The following is a 16,496-nucleotide window of genomic DNA, read 5'->3' on the forward strand; positions in this document are numbered from 1 at the left end:
TTGGGGAAAAGCATCTGTGTGAAATGATCACTTAAAAAATGTTTAGGAGAAATGTAGACATGAATTGGTTGCCCTTTCACAGGAAGTACAAGGATGATTTTGAAAACGCAGGCGAAAGCTTTCATGTGCTTACGTGCAAGGTGACATTGCATCTCCGCTTCTTTTTATTTTTTTAACTAGAGGCCCGGTGCACGAAATTTGTGCATGGTGGTGGCGGGCGGGGGGGGGGGTCCCTCAGCCAGGCCTGCACCCTCTCCTGCCAGCCTGATTGCCCCTAACTGCTCTCCCCTGCCAGCCTGATCGCCCCTAACTGCTCTCCCCTGACGGCCTGATCGCCCCTAACTGCTCTCCCCTGCTGGCCTGATTGCCCCTAACTGCTCTCCCCTGCTGGCCTGATTGCCCCTAACTGCTCTCCCCTGCCAGCCTGATCGCCCCTAACTGCTCTCCCCTGCTGGCCTGATCCCCTAACTGCTCTCCCCTGCCAGCCTGATGGCCCCTAACCGCTTCTGCCTCGGCACCCCCCCCCCCACCATGGCTTTGTCCGGAAGAATGTCCGAAAGATGTCTAGCCTAATTAGCATATTACCCTTTTATTAGTATAGAGCAGCCGTGGGCAAACTACAGTCCACGGGCCGGATCCGGCCCGTTCGACTGTTCTATCCGGCCCGCGGAGCCAAAAGAGCGGAGGGTTCTCTTGCTCTCCCCTCCGCTCCTTTACTTTGAATTTATATTAGTTCACACAAACACTCCATCCATGCTTTTGTTCCGGCCCTCCGGTCCAGTTTAAGAACCCATTGTGGCGCTCGAGTCAAAAAGTTTGCCCACCCCTGGTATAGAGCCTCACCTGAGAATATTTTTTCCATCGATCTTTAGAAAGAGAGTGGGAGGGAGAGAGGGAGAGAGAGAGAGCGTGCGAGAGAGAGACATCAATATGAGAGAGACACATCGCCTGGTTGCCTCCCGAATGCTCCCTGACCAGGGCCGGAGGGTCCAATCTTCAATCGAGGTGCATGCCCTTGACCCGGAATCGAACCACGACCCTTCAGTGCGCGGGCCAACGTTCTAACCACTGAGAAACCCAGCCAGGGCTCTGTCTCCCCTCCTGCACTTGTGCCGACCACAGGCTGCTGACCCTCCACCCTCGCAGCCCTGGCCATCGCGTCTCAGAAGCCAGGGAGGGACTCCTGCCAGGCCCGGCCTCGTGCGACTTCTCGACCGCATCTGTCTTTGTCCGCACACTCCGGCCACACCGAGCCCTTCACGGTACCAGGACGTCTGACCTGCCTTTGTCCAGAGAGCCCTCCTCCACTCAACAGACACGTTCTTCCTCTGTTCCGTTAAGTCCCCCAGGAATCACGGGGCTCTCTCGCGTTCCTGCCCCCCACCTGAGTATCCCCATTCATTCCCGTGGCCGCCCTGGGCCTCGAATGAGTGGCAGGAAGGGGAGCTATGGGCCCGTGGGCTCCGTGTCGGGGGCGGAGAGGCTGGTTAACGAGTGTGTGCTGGGCAAACTCACTAAGCAAGCAGCGCCTCGGGGCCCCCTGGATTCACTGCCTCGAAGCTGCCAGCCCCCGGGTCTTCCTCAGTAAACAGGTCGGGCTGATCAATGCGCAGTGGCTCGTCGGACGGACGTGGCAGTGGGGCCCCGAGCCCTATGATGAGGGCCCCTCCCCAGGACGCCTCTGGTCGGCCCCTTCCCTGCCCGGCTGCCTCCTTGCGAGTGAGTCTTGGGTTTCAAGGCCTCGCCGGGGCCGCCCGGGATGAAACATGGGCCGCGCACGGAGGGCGGCATCTGTGGCTGATCTCGCGGCAGCCCTATCCGCTTACAGAGCTCTCTGCGGCTCCCAGCGCAGCCAGCCAGCGAGGCCGATCCCAATCTCCACAGAAAGCCCTGGCTGGGCCTGCGTAAGCGCTGGTCACAGGTGCTGTGGCAGCCCCTCCGGGCCAGCCTGTCTATAAGTGCAGGAGCAGCCTGCACAATGGGGCAGGAGTCCAGCCCGGACCCTGCCCTCAGCTGCAGGTAACGGCTGCGCACTGCACAGCCCTTCAGAGGAACGGACGTCAAAAGCCATGGGCCCGCCCAGCCGGCATGGCTCCGTGGTGGAGCGTTGACCTAGCAACCAGGAGGTCACAGTTCGATTCCCGGTGGGGCACATGCCCGGGTTGCAGGCTCCATCCCCAGGAGGGGGCGTGCAGGAGGCAGCCGATCCATGATTCTCTCTCATCGTTGATGTTCCTATCTCTCTCTTTCCCTTCCTCCCTGAATTCAATAAAGATATCCTACCTAATAAAGAGGGAATATGCTAATTGACTGTCACACCCTCACAAAGATCTTGGTGCCCACAGCCAATAAGGAGGGAATATGCTAATTGACAGTCACACCCTCAAAGATGGCGGCGCCCAGTCCCCTCAGCCCTGCCGAGGTGGCAGGCATGCCTGCCTCTGGAGTCCCCCAGTCCCCTCAGCCCCCCAGCCGCCCAGGGCTGCCCGAGGCTCAGGTAACCAGGGCCGGCCGAGGCTTGCGCTGCCGGCAGTGGCAGCAGCAGAGGTGTGATGGGGGCATCACCTTTCCCTGATCGCCGGGTCACCTCCCTCCCCTGAGGGCTCCCGGACTGTGAGAGGGGGCAGGTCGGGCTGAGGGACCCCCCTCCAGTGCATGAATTTTCATGCACCGGGCCTCTAGTCCTACATAAGAAAAGCCTGATACGCTAAGTGTCCGGTCGACCGGTCAGCTGTTCAACCGATCAAAACGTAATATGCTAATGCTATGCTAAGGCCACTCAACCACTCGCTATGACGTGCACTGACCACCAGGGGGGAGACAGTCAACCGGTTGACCTGTCGCTATGATGTGCACTGACCACCAGGGGGCAGATGCTTCCAGAGTAGGTTAGCTTGCTGCTGAGGTCCGGCCAATCAGGACTGAGAGAGACAGGCCGGACACACCCTGGAGCCTCCTGTGGTCCCTCCCTGGCTGGCCAACCTCCCGCGTCCCTCCCCGGCCCCGATCGTGCAACGGTGGGGTCCCTCGGCCTGGCCTGCCCCCTCTCGCAATCCAGGACCCCTCGGGGGACGTCGGAGAGTCGGTCTCAGCCCGATCCCGCAGGCCAGGCCGAGGGACCCCACGGGTGCACGCATTCATGCACCGGGCCTCTCGTTTTAAATAAATAAATAAAGCCAGAGCTCACCTGCCCGGGGTCTCAGGGCTGAAACGTGCAAGGCACTTCCTAAGGCGGGGCAATGTCAGCGGGGAGCACTGATCCCCCTAAACGACATTCACTCACTACCGTGCGCTAAGCACCAACTCGGCTCTGGAGGTGCAGGCCCAGCGCTTCCCAGCGTTCGCAGACTCCCCCAGATGCACGCCATTCGCCATGGGCCCTCCCTGTGGCCCCCTGACCTTGGAGAGCAGCTGTCCTCACGCAGCCTCAGCAGGGCAGAAGCTCAGGTTCAGGATCACGAAGCAAAATCGAATCAGAGCGTCGTGTTTTGGTTTTTTTTCGTTGCACGTTGAAAATAGTTTCCTATTTAAAGCAACTGTAGCCCTGACCGGTGTGGCTCAGTGGATAGAGCGCCGGCCTGCAGACGGAGGGTCCCGGGTTCGATTCCGGTCAAGGGCATGTACCTTGGTTGCGGGCACATCCCCAGTAGGAGGCGTGCAGGAGGCAGCTGATGGGTGTTTCTCTCTCACCGATATTTCTAACTCTCCCTCCCTCTCCCTTTCTCTCTGTAAAAAATCAGTAAAACATATTTTTTTTTAAAAAAATAAAGCAACTGCACATGGGGATGTGTAAGGCCAAAAGGAACTCGGCCCCACCAGGCCGTTCTCCGAAAACCCCGGGACACGTGGATGGGTCATCACCATGTGTAACGACATGACCCAGCGATTTGTAAAATCTAAACCAGACCCTCGCTCGTTCGCAGCCACCTGGAAGGCTCCGGCCTGCAGAGGCACAGCCGCAGTGATGGGGCCGGAGGCCGCGCCAAGCCGCCTGCGAGCCGGGCACCCGGCAGACACCCCGGCAGACACCCCGGCAGACACCCCGGCCGGCCCGGCCCCGTGCCTCTGGGCGTGCACAGCCAGCGCGCAAATGAGAAGCAGCCCTCGCTCGGCCGGCCGCTCGCTCCAGAGTAAGAACCCCTCGGCTGCTTTCTCTTTCGCTACCAGGAACCCGGTTGAGAAATCCGGTGAACTCGGGGCCTTCTTGGTAAGAAGGTGACGCATCGGCCCAGCAGCGTTAGCAAAACATTCTCCTGTGGCGAACCACCATTCCTTCTCCCCCCCCCCGCCCCCCCAGAGAGAGGGCAGCCGGGGAGGCGGGAGGGGCCGGCTTCAGAGCTCCTGTCTGTCCTGGCCCCAGTTCAAGTCCACGGCTCGCTGAAGGGCCCGAGGCGCCTTGGGCATCACCCAACGCCGTTTGCCCACCCGTCTCTGGCGCCCGGAGGCGGGTCCGGCCGCTCTGCCTCGGGAGAGAGGGGGGCAGACCCCTGGAGGGGGTGCTGGCCGGGGTGGGGGGAGGGGGAGGGGAGGGTTGAAAAGGAAGAAGGTGTCAGAGCCCTGGCTGTGTGGCTCAGTGGATAGAGCGCCGGCCTGCGGACCGAAGGGTCCCGGGTTCGATTCTCGGTCAAGGGCACATGCCCGGGTTGCGGGCTCGGTCCCCAGCGGGGGGTGTGCAGGAGGCAGCCGATCTGTGATTCTCTCTCATCGTGGATGTTTCTTTCTCTCTCTCTCCCTCTCTCTTCCTCTCTGACATCAATAAAAATATTTTTTTTTTTAGCCCTGACCGGTGTGGCTCAGTGGATAGCGCGTCGGCCTGCGGACTCAAGGGTCCCGGGTTCGATTCCGGTCAAGGGCATGTACCTTGGTTGCGGGCACATCCCCAGTGGGGGGTGTGCAGGAGGCAGCTGATGGATGTTTCTCTCTCATCGATGTTTCTAACTCTCTAGCCTTCTCCCTTCCTCTCTGTAAAAAAATCAATAAAATCTATTTTAAGAAATTTTTTTTTTTTTTTTAAAAAAAGAGGGCCTCCGAAAACTCAGCCACCCATCTAATACTGCGATGCGACATTTGAACGTCCACGTTCATGCCAAAATCCACAGTGAACCGCGTACGAAAGAGCTGAATCAGGACGGGGTCCGTGTCACTGGCTTTTCCTCTGGCCTCCAGCGGCTGCGTCTACGGGGCCTCGTAAAAAAATAAAGTAAAAAACCATCACGGGGTTCAGCCGGGGGCAGGGCCTCAGCTGTGCGCCCCAGGTGGGCAGAGCGTGGGCCCCGGCGGGAGGCAGGCAGGCGGGGGGCGGGGGGGGCAATCAGAGGGCGCATCATGGCTCAGCCATGTGGGGGGCGGGGGGGGGGGGACAAGCTTTTGCTGAGTAACACGGATGCGGATCGGAGACACATGGATCCCATTCCCCAGAAGATAAACACGCTTCGGAAGGGAAGGAAGCGCACTGGTGAGCGGCGATGCCTGAGGTTTTCCTGAGCCCAGGAAGCCGGCCCAGACGCGATTACTCAGCGGCTGCTCACACGGTCAGCCTGGAGGCCGGCTGGTCCGAAACCAGCGGTTTGTTTTCGAAAGACATGTTGGCGGGCTGGCCCACCTCGACTCCCCTGCGCCCTCCTGGTGGGGTTCGTCCCTGTGCTTCTTGCCAGCCGGGCGGCCAAGGAGGACACCCCCTGTCGGCGGCCTGGGGGGGTCTGGGGACCCGGGACACGGCGGGCGGTGGGGGGGGTGCAGGGAGGGGCTTGCAGGAACGGCTGGCCCCACCACTCAGCACGGCCGAGAGCCCGGGAAGGAGGCAGGTGAGAGACGCACGGGGCCGGGAACGAGGCAGACACCGCGGTGCCATCCCTCCCCAGCACATGCCCCCCTGCGGACACCACCGCCCGACGTCGGGGGAGAGGAGGGAGGGCGGCCCGCAGCACCCGGAGCGGATGCGGTGGACAAGGGCGGGTCCGTGGGATCGGGGAAACCAGGGTCACCCGTGCCGTGTCCCCTCCCACTGGCCGCCCCCGACCCCCCGTGTGTGTGTGTGTGAGTGTGTGTGTGTGTGTGTGTGTGTGTGTGTGTGTGTGAGGCTGTCATACGCGAGGTGGTTCTGGTGTCACGTCTGTGGAAATTCACAAAACCCAGCGAGACGTTGGAATGTGAAGGAGACGCTGCAGGAACCACAGTACACTGAGTGGCCAGATGATGATGATCTGGGAACGCATAGTAATCTGGCCACTCAGTGTGTGTGTGTGTGTGTGTGTGTGTGTGTATATATATATATATATATATATATATATATATATATATATATATATATTACATGTATGTATATATATATATATTAGAGGCCCGGTGCATGAATTCGTGCATGGGTGTGGTCCGGCCAGCCTGGCCAGGGGGAGGGGACATGGGCGGTTGGCCGGCCTGCCTGCTGGTCGAACTCCTGGTCGAGGGGACCATTTGCATATTAGCCTTTTATTCTGTAGGACAGACACGGAGTGGCCAGATGATCATGCGTTCAGAGATCATCGCCATCTGGCCACTCCGTGTAGAATGAAGGTCACGCCAGCAGCCTGGCTGCCCGAGAGCAGACGGAACGATCCGGGGCAGAGAAAGGTTTGCAAACTGTGTTCCGGGGAACCCTCAGAGCTCCGTGCTCGTCAGAGGGGCCTCGAGATAAAAACCCGGGCCTGACGCCCGCCAGGCCACGTTCTGCCGGGTCCAGACACCAGATTTGGTAAAATGTTGTTGGGGGGGAAATAACCTTGTTATGGTTAAAGTCATTTTTTTTTTAAATATTTTTACTTATGTCAGAGAGGAAGGGAGAGGGAGAAAGAGAGAGAGGAACATCCATGAGGAGAGAGAATCACAGATCGGCTGCCTCCTGCACGCCCCCCGCTGGGGATGGAGCCCACAACCCATGCACGTGCCCTTGACCGGGAATCGAACCCGGGACCTTTTGGTCAGCAGGCCGACGCTCTACCCACTGAGCCACACCAGCCAGGGCTGGTTAAAATCATCTTAAACCCCTGGTCTAAGAGACTACAGGACCCAGGGACCTCCAGCTGCTCGGAGGGACTCTCTCTTCCCCGAGGTGTACCCCAAGGTCAAGGCCTGGGCAGGTGAGGCGCCTCCTACACCGGGGAGCGGGCAGGAGGCGAGAGGTTGCTTCTAGATCTTTCCCGTGGCTTCTCTGTGTGAAACGCCTTCTGCACCCCACGTCCCCCGTCCGACTGTGCCTCGGCAGAGAATCCCTGTCGGCGGCTGATCCTTCCCCAGCACCTCCCGCCCCTTCTCGGGGCGGCTCCCGGAATGTCCTCCAGCTCCCCCTCCCCCGGCCGGCCCCCTGCCCGCCCCTTCTCCTGAGCCCCCTGCCCCGGCCCCCGTCACACGGCACGGATGTCCGTCCCCCCACGCTGGACGGCTCGCTCTGCAGGGCAGGCAGCGTGCACCTAATCCCGCCTTCCCGGGTGGCTGACACAGAACATGACCAAACACTGGGGTATGCTTCTCTTCGGACACCACCTGCCCCTGGGGCTCAGCAGAGGCCGCTGTGACAGCCAGGGGGATGCCAAAAAAGTTGTGATCTTGCCCTAACTGGTGTGGCTCAGTGGATAGAGCGTCGGCCTGCGGACTGAAGGGTCCCAGGTTCGATTCCGGTCAAGGGCATGTACCTTGGTTGCGGGTACATCCCCAGTGGGGGGTGTGCAGGAGGCAGCTGATGGATGTTTCTCTCTCATTGACGTTTCTAACTCTCTCTATCCCTCTCCCTCCCTCTCTGTAAAAAATCAATAAAATATATTTTTTAAAAAAACAAACAAAAAAGCCGGGTCAGAGGGCTCTGGACAGCTCACTGGGATGGGGGGGGGGGGTGTCTGCGGGGACGCAAGGGTCCCAGGTAATTAATGTGCCGATGAGGCATCTGACGAGTGACAGCTGTCTCCAAGCATCTGGGGGTCGTTAGGACACAGGCCAGCAGGGCCCCATCCGCGCGGACAGCGGAAGCGACGCCAACAGGAGCCGATTCGGAATCAGAGCGTGAGCGGCCGGGGAGGTAGCACCCCCTGTGACCTTGCTGGCCAGGCAGGCGCCCAGGCCCCGCCCCAGACCTGCCCATCAGGGCCTGCATGGTACGAAGCTCCAGGGACCCAGGACAGCCGGCCTGGGCCAGCCTGCACCCCCTGCGCCCCCTGAGACGGGGCCCTGGCACCGAAGCTTCACAGCGGGAGGGACCGGCTCCTCGCCCGCCTTCCCCGGAACAGGAACTGCCTGGGGCTCTCTCCGCGGACAGCTGGGAGGGAGACACGCACGCATACACCAGCTCTTCCTACACAGCTGTCTGGTCAGAGCTCTCGAAACCCCAGTGATATCGGACCCTGTCAGGCGGCTGCCCTGGCAGGAGATCCAGAGATAAGTCCTCCGGAGCCAGCCTGGCGGGGGCGGGGGGGACCTGCTGGGAGGGAGTGGGAGGCGCCCCCGGCTCCCTCACCTGGAAGGAGGGGGCATTGCGTTCCTGGGCCCAGCTGGGCCAGAGCCGGCCCTGGAGGGTCACAGGGCAAAAGAGGGATGGCTCCTCTCTCTCGGGGGGCGGCGGTGGGGGTTGGGGGGTCCCTGGGTGCCAGGGGGCAAATGCATGTTGGTGACATTTCTCTGCAGGCAGCCTCCCTCCTGCAGAGCCGGGTTCGAGCACAGACAGAGGAGAGAGGGAGGTGGAGGGCTTACAGCAGGGGAGGGTGGCACGGAGAGCAACAAGAGTCACTATGGCAGCCATCGGAGCCGCTCCCAACTTAACCAAGTGCCCACGGGCCAGGCGCTCGGGCCAGGCGCTCAGGGCCCCGCGGAACAGCCGGCGGAACAGCTGGCAGAGCCGCGGGGAGGCCGTGGCCCGAAGTCTCCCTCCAACCCCCTCACCTGGCCAGACGCTGCCTGGCCGCGGCCCAGAGGACACCGAGGCGCCGGCCACACGATGGCAAAGGCCGGCACGGGCGCTAACCGGGCATGGCCCCGCCGAGACCCACCGCCTGGGCGGGCGCATCCCCAGGACAGAGGCACGGAGCCCACGGGGTCGGCGATCCCGCAACACGACCCCGTTCCTCGCCGGAGCCCAGCCCACGGCCGGCCTGCGATGCTGCCCGCGGGAAACGCGACAGAAAGCTGCTGCCCTGCCCACGCCACCGACGGGCCGTCACCGAGGCGGGGCTGGAGAGCCCCCGAGTCCCCGCACGCGTCCCCCGGCCTTCGCCACGGCAGGCACGCCGCTCCTGCCGTCCGTCTGTCTGTCCCGGGGACACCGTGGCCACAGACAGACGGCCGAGGCCCGCGGGAGCCCCTGTCCACCCCGCCCAGCCCGCACGGCGCTGACAGCTGTCCTACCGGATCGGAGCTGCGCGGCGAGCCGAGAAGACAGAGGACTTCGAGAGGGGCCGGGCCCTGCCTCCTGCTCCCTGCACCGCCGGGGGCGGGGGGGCGGGCCGTCAGTCACAGGAGGCTCCCGGCTGTGGGCTGCGGCCTCGCCTCCACGGCCTTCAGGCGCCCGGCACTGAGCCTCCTTCTGCCTCCTGAAAAGGAAGAGAAGGCATCAGCACCAGCATGTGAGACCTGCAGAAACACACACACACACACACACACACACCACACACACACACACATACCACACACACACACACACACACACCACACACACACATACACACACATCACACATGCATACGCACAACACACAACACAGGCACCACACAGAGACACACACCACATGCAACACACAAACACCACACACACACATACACATACCACACACACATACACATGCATCACATACACACAACACACACAGAGACACCATACACAGACACACACCACATGCAACACACACAGCATACACCACAGACACACACACCACACACAACACACACGCTACATACAACACATACACACACCATACACACACCACAAACACCATATACACACCACACACACCACATACACACACACCACACACATGCACCACACATGCATACACACAACACACAACACAGGCACCACACACCGACACAGACACACACCACACACACACACACCACACACACATACCACACACTGATACACACGCATCGCCACGCATACACACAACACACAGACACCACACACAAAGACACACACCACACACAGAGACATACACCACACACACACACCACATGCAACACATACACCACACACACCACATACACACAACACACATACACACAACCCATACACACACCACAAACACTACATACACACCACACACACCACACACACCACATACACACACACCACACACACCACACACACCACACATACAGACATACCACACACACCACACACGCGCAACACACACATACTACACACAACATATACACACACCACACACACACATACACATACCACATGCACCACACACACACCACATGCAACACACACCATACACCACACACACAACACACATACACACCACACATACACACCACACATGCACCACACATGCACCACACACACAACTCACAACATATACACACAACATATACACGCACCACACACGCACACACAACACACACAACATATACGCGCACCACACACACCACACGCACATGCACCACATGCAACACGCACACACCACATACACACCACACACATACACAGAGACCATACACACAACACACACACATACCATACACACACCACAAACACTACATGCACACCACACACATGCAACACACACCACACATATGCAACACACAACATACACACACAACACACACACAACATATACACACATCGCACAAACACCACACACACAACACACGCACAACACATACTACATACACACAACATATATACACACAACACACACACACACACACTTTGGGGGGCGGGGGTGGAAGGCACCATAAGAGGGGCCATGACAACACCATTATCCGAACTCCTGTGGTGTTGCACATGCTGCTGATTTGCACCCACATGAAGAACTGGGATGAAATGTCTTTTGTTTAAATACATTTTTATGGATGTCAGAGAGGAAGGGAGAGGGAGAGAGAGAAACATCAATGATGAGAACAATGGACCGGCTGCCTCCTGCACGCCCCCTACTGGGGACCGAGCCCGCCACCCGGGCCTGTGCCCTGACTGGGAATCGAACCCTGACCTCCTGGCTCCTAGGTCGACGCTCAGCCCCTGAGCCCCGCCGGCCGGGCCTAGCAGGAACGTTGAAACCCAGTGGGACCCAGCACTCAGCCAGGGCTCCGGGCTCAGCGCGGTCTCAGGCAGGGCCTCACAGACACCCAGGCTCCCACAAAGGGAGGAGGTGCTCCGCGTGGGGATGACCACGGAGGGGCTCTGAGCCGGGGGACTGCCGGTGCAGGGAACCCCCATTCCCCCGCAGCGGGGCCCTGGGGCCGCTCCCCACCGATCCCCAGGAGGACCTCACCCCATCGGGCCCCGGAGGCCCGGGGGAGGCCTGCCTTCCTCAGACAGGAGGCCCAGAGAGCACGCATCATCCGGACCGGAAGGCGGGGAGGATGTGGTGAAAATGCCTTACCTGATCCTGCCTCCGAGCGGTGCGGGTGGAGAAAACAGGCGACGTTCCCCTCGCACAGGAAATGCTCCCATTTGTCTTGGATTCGACTCTTTATTATTATTTATTTTTGCATGGCAATCAACTTCAGCCCCTTCATCGGTCCCATCGAGTTCTCCAACGTGGAAGTAAGCTGGAGACGGAGTCCCTGTGAAACATTCGCTCGGTCACGGGAGAGAGCAGAGGGCCGGGGACCACAGGTCACAAGCCACACGCAGCCGTCTTTAAAGTACACCCAGCCCATCCGGCGAGGCTCCGTGGCTGAGCCTCAACCTGGGAACCAGGAGGTCAGGGTTCGATTCCCGGTCAAGGGCACATGCCCGGGTTGCGGGCTCCATCCCCAGTGGGTGGGGGGGGGAGCGTGCAGGAGGCGGCCGATCCATGATTCTCTCTCATCGTGGATCTCTCTCTCTCTCCCTCTCCCTTCCTCTCTGACATCAATAACATCCTATAGCATAAAAGCGTAATATGCTAAGCGTCTGACCTTTTGGCTGACTGCTCCACCGGTCGCTATGATGCACACTCACCACTAGGGGGCAGGCGCTCCGACCAGTAGGTTAGCTTGCTGCTGGGGTCTGGCAGAGGCCGAGGGACCCCACCAGTGCACAAATTCGTGCACTGGGCCTCTAGTGTATACTCGGAGTGGCCAGATTATTATGATCTCTGAATGCATAATAATATGGCCACTCAGTGTGTGTGTGTGTGTGTATCCTATCTAATAAAAGAATAATATGCAAATTGACTGTCACTCCAACACACAAGATGGCTGCCCCCATGTGGTCAAAGATGACTGCCCCCATGTGGACACAAGATGGCCACCACAAGATGGCCAGCAGGGAAGGTCAGTTGGGAGGGACCAGGTCTGCAAGGGAGGGCAGTTGTGGGTGATCAGGCCAGCAGGGGACAGCAGTTGGGGGTGATCGAGCCTGCAGGGGAAGGCAGTTAGGGGTGACCAGGCCGGCAGAGGAGGGAAGTTGGGGGCGACCAGACCTGCAGGGAAGGGCAGTTGGGGAGGACCCAGCCCTGCAGGGGAGACCAGTTGGGGGGGACCAGGCCTGCAGGGGAGAGCAGTTAGGGGTGACCAGGCCTGCAGGGGAGGGCAATTAGGGGCAAACAGGCTGGCAGGGGAATAGTTAGGCATCAATCAGGCTGGCAGGGGAGTGGTTAGGGGGTGATCAGGCTGGCAGACAGAAGCGGTTAGGGGCAATCAGGAAGGCAGGCAGGTGAGCAGTTGGGAGCCAGCAGTCCTGGATTGTGAGAGGGATGTCCGACTGCCCATTTAGGCCCGATCCTACTTGGATTGGGCCTAAATGGGCAGTCGGACATCCCTCAAGGGGTCCCAGATTGGAGAGGGTGCAGGCTGGGCTGAAGGACACCCCCCCGGACGAATTTTGTGCACCAGGCCTCTAATATATATATATAATTAGAGTCCCAGTGCATGAATTCATGCATGGGTGGGGTCCGGCCAGCCTGGCCAGGGGGAGGGGACATGGTCGGTTGGCCGGCCTGCCTGCTGGTCGAACTCCTGGTCGAGGGGACAATGTGCATATTAGCCCTTTATTATATAGGATAGACACTGAGTGGCCAGATTATTACGTGTTCAAAGATCATCATCATCTGGCCACTCGGTGTAAATAAATATATACAAATACGCCTGTGATCACCACCATGTTCAGAGCATTCCGGGTGCTCCACAGGGGCCAAGGGCTTCCATCGCACCCCTTCTCATCAACAGCTTGGCCATCAGACAGTGCTGTCCCGGCTCGGGGATCGGGACACAGGCGCAGAGTGCACGTGACCTTAGGACACACCCACAGACTGTGGCCAAAGAGAGAAGAAGGAGACGCTCGATGGCCTTTACTCTCCGCGGGCTTTCCTCCGGTCACCCGCCCGCAGACGCGGACCCGAATCGCTCCCACTTTTTCCACGGAGGGAAGATCCACGCCACTGGGTACGTGGAGATGCCAGAACAGAAGCGCCCCAGCCCACGGCGTTTCTATGCAGGGGAGGGACGTGTTTCACGGGCAGACGAAGCCCTACAGGTGCTCGCTCCCACGTATTCCCAGGCAACCGGCCAGGGAAACCCCACGCCGGGCTGCAGAGGAGACGCGGGGGGGGGGGGGGGGGAGGGCGGGGGGCTCATGGAGAGTGGCACGCCCCTTGGAGAAGAACGGGCTCAGAACACAGCGCAGTTGCTCTTGCAAAGGCACCCAGACCCGTTCTCCGTAAACTTGCTCTATCCGGCTCATCTCTATGCTGTGGCTGGAACTGTGACGCGAACATGTGCTCCCGGCATACCCCACTCACTAAATCTATACTAATAAAAGGGTAATATGCTAATTAGACCGGGAGACCGGACATCTTCCGGATGTCCAACTTCCTTCCGGACAGTTGGGGGGCGACCAGGCCAGCAGGGGGGCAGTTGAGGGGCAGCCAGGCCAGCAGGGGGGAAGTTGGGGGGTGACCAGGCCAGCAGGGGGCAGTTGGGGGGCGACCAGGCCAGCAGGGGACAGTTGGGGGGCGATCAGGCAGGCAGGCAGGCGAGCAGTTAGGAACCAGCGGGATTGCGAGAGGGGGTCCCTCAGCCCCTATCGCACAGCGACATCCCCCAACGGGTCCCTGATTAGAGAGGGTGCAGGTGGGGCTGAGGGACACGCACACCCTCCGACCCTCCCCCGCCCGTGCATGAATTTCACGCACCGGGCCTCTAGTAATGTCATAAAAGCAAAACGTGACCCTGGGAGACGCGCAGAGAGAGGTTGCGCCAGGCCCCCGGTGAGTCCGGCTTCACCTCCCCGCCCCCCTCGGATGCTCGAGGAGCCCAGGGTGACCCCATGCTGGGCCACACGCTCTCCTCACCCAGCCTGGGGGCAGACAGAACGGCTGGGGGCTCCCCCCAGACCAGCCCTCCCTCTTCTCCTGCCCTGCGCTCTCACGCCCTGAATCTGGAAGGGAAGCGCGCAAGTTCCCAGAGACCCAGGGCCACAGACCCGGCGCGGAGGAAGCGCCTGGGAGCTGTCCATGGTGGCGCCGCGCCTGGGCACGCGTCGCCGCGGGCTCCCACCCCCCCAGGGTGCGCCCGCCCGCGCGCCCCGGGCCCCCCCCCCCCCCGGCTCCCTCTCTCTCTCCAGACCGCCCGCCGGAATGGAGAGACTCGCTCCTCCGGGCTCCCCAGCTCCGGGACGGGGCCGCAGCCAGGCACTGGCTCCCACATCAAAGGGTTCGTTCCAAAAGGAGTTCTCACCTGTGGGCAGCGTTGGCTGCAGGGAGCAGGACTCGGGACCGCACATCCGGCAGCTGGCAGCGCGTGGTGTTGGGGCGCCCCGGGCCCCCGAGGTGCGCTGAGAGCGAGTCCGCGGCTCATCCCCTCGGCGCACGGAGCACGCCTTTCTCGAGAGCACATGGGCCCCCACGGGTCCGTCCGGTCCAAAGCGTCTCTGGCCCTCGTTCCCGGAGCCGCGCGCTGGAGACCCGGCCTGCGCTCCGCCAGGTCCCTGCCTTCGCCTTCCGACCTAATGTGACCTTTCCCGGAGCCGACGTCTCTTGCCGGGAACCACCGACCCCTCCTCCGGAGATGCCAGGTTGGAGCCTCCGTCCAAACATCCGCGGGGGGCCCTCGTGTCTTCTGCCGTTCGATGGCCTGCACCCCACCCGTAGCCTGGCGCTGCTGTCCGGGCGGCGGCGGCGGAGGAGGACGAGGAGGAGCGGAGACTGGAGAGGAGCGGGTGCTGAGACCCCGAGCGCCGCGCAGCGCAGACCTGTCTCCAGGCGCGCGCCCCTGTGCGCAGCGCGAGCGGCTCCGGGTCTCGTCCAGACTCCGCAACTTGACCCCCCGCGAGCAGCGCCCCCCGCGGAGGGCCGTCCTGGGCGCGAGCCCCAAGACCCCTGCAGGAGGGAGGACTCGATGGAAAGCGGGGGGTCTGCCCACCCTCCTCGCTGGATGCGCTCCAGGGACACAGGCGCCCCGGCACCTGCCGCTTGCGAAGGGTCACAGGATCGCGGAGGAAAATCTCACCGAGGACAGGGACAGACAGACAGACAGACAGCACAGAGTAGACAGACAGAAGCCGATGCTGGGGGACGTTTTCCTGCGACGAGGGGAACCGCCGGCCCCCCCACACACACACATACACACACACTCTGCCCTCCCCTCCGAGGCGGGGCAGCCTGCGCGCCCGCCGGCCCCCTTACCTCCCGGTCGGGCGCCCAGGCTGCGTGCCACGCCTCCCCGGCCCGAGCGCAGAGGCCGGCGCGTGGGGTTGCTGGGGGCCGAGAGCTCCGGGGCCGCGGGCAGGCAGCGCTGTGGCTGGTCTGGGAAGCGGGGTGCAGGCCTGGCCGCGCTGCCCGAGACTCTGGGCTCTTGGATCGCCAGGCTCGGCTGCAGCTGGAACTCCCCGCCGCTCTGCGCTCCGCTCGCGCTCCCAGCCGCCGCCGCCGCCAGCGCCCGGCTTTATAGCTGCCGCTCGGCAGCCAGAGCGCTGGCTCCTCCCCGGGGCCCAGACGCCCAGCCACCAGCCCGCCCCCGCCCGCCTGCCCGAGTGGGGCGGGGGCCCCCGCGCGCCCCGGCCGGAGCCAGGCGCACCGAGAAGGCGCCGCAGCCGCCGGGTGGGGGCGCTGGATCCCCGGGCTCCAGGCGGCGGACCCGGCGCTGGGAGCGCGTCCCAGGCTCCAGGGACAGAAAATCCCCCGCGCGCGCTGCTGGCTTCCCGGAGGAGAGAGAAGCAAGCTGGGTGTCTGCCGGGCTATCGAGAGGGGGTTCAGGACTCCGACGCCTCGCTATCTTTTTTGTTTGTTTAACTTGTCATGAAAGAGTGGCCTTATCCCTACTGTGGGGACCTCGCAGGCCCTCCGGGGGGCAAATGGGTTCTAGGACGGGAGGACTTAAAAGAGGTTG

At 61.5% G+C, this 16,496-nt stretch overlaps 1 protein-coding gene across 1 annotated transcript in view; it reads right to left on the bottom strand.

The window, feature by feature from the left end:
- The window catches only part of CEMIP (cell migration inducing hyaluronidase 1), a 158,583-nt gene extending 142,579 nt beyond the window's left edge, over window positions 1-16,004 (bottom strand). Inside the window, exon 1 of the mRNA XM_080651477.1 lies at window positions 15,794-16,004. The gene's annotated coding sequence lies outside the window, so the exon portion shown is untranslated. The remainder of the gene's footprint in view (window positions 1-15,793) is intronic.
- Between the last annotated feature and the right edge of the window lie 492 nt (window positions 16,005-16,496).

This window comes from Plecotus auritus (genome assembly GCF_963455305.1).
Source record: "Plecotus auritus genome assembly, chromosome: 15".
Classification (NCBI taxonomy): domain Eukaryota; kingdom Metazoa; phylum Chordata; class Mammalia; order Chiroptera; family Vespertilionidae; genus Plecotus; species Plecotus auritus.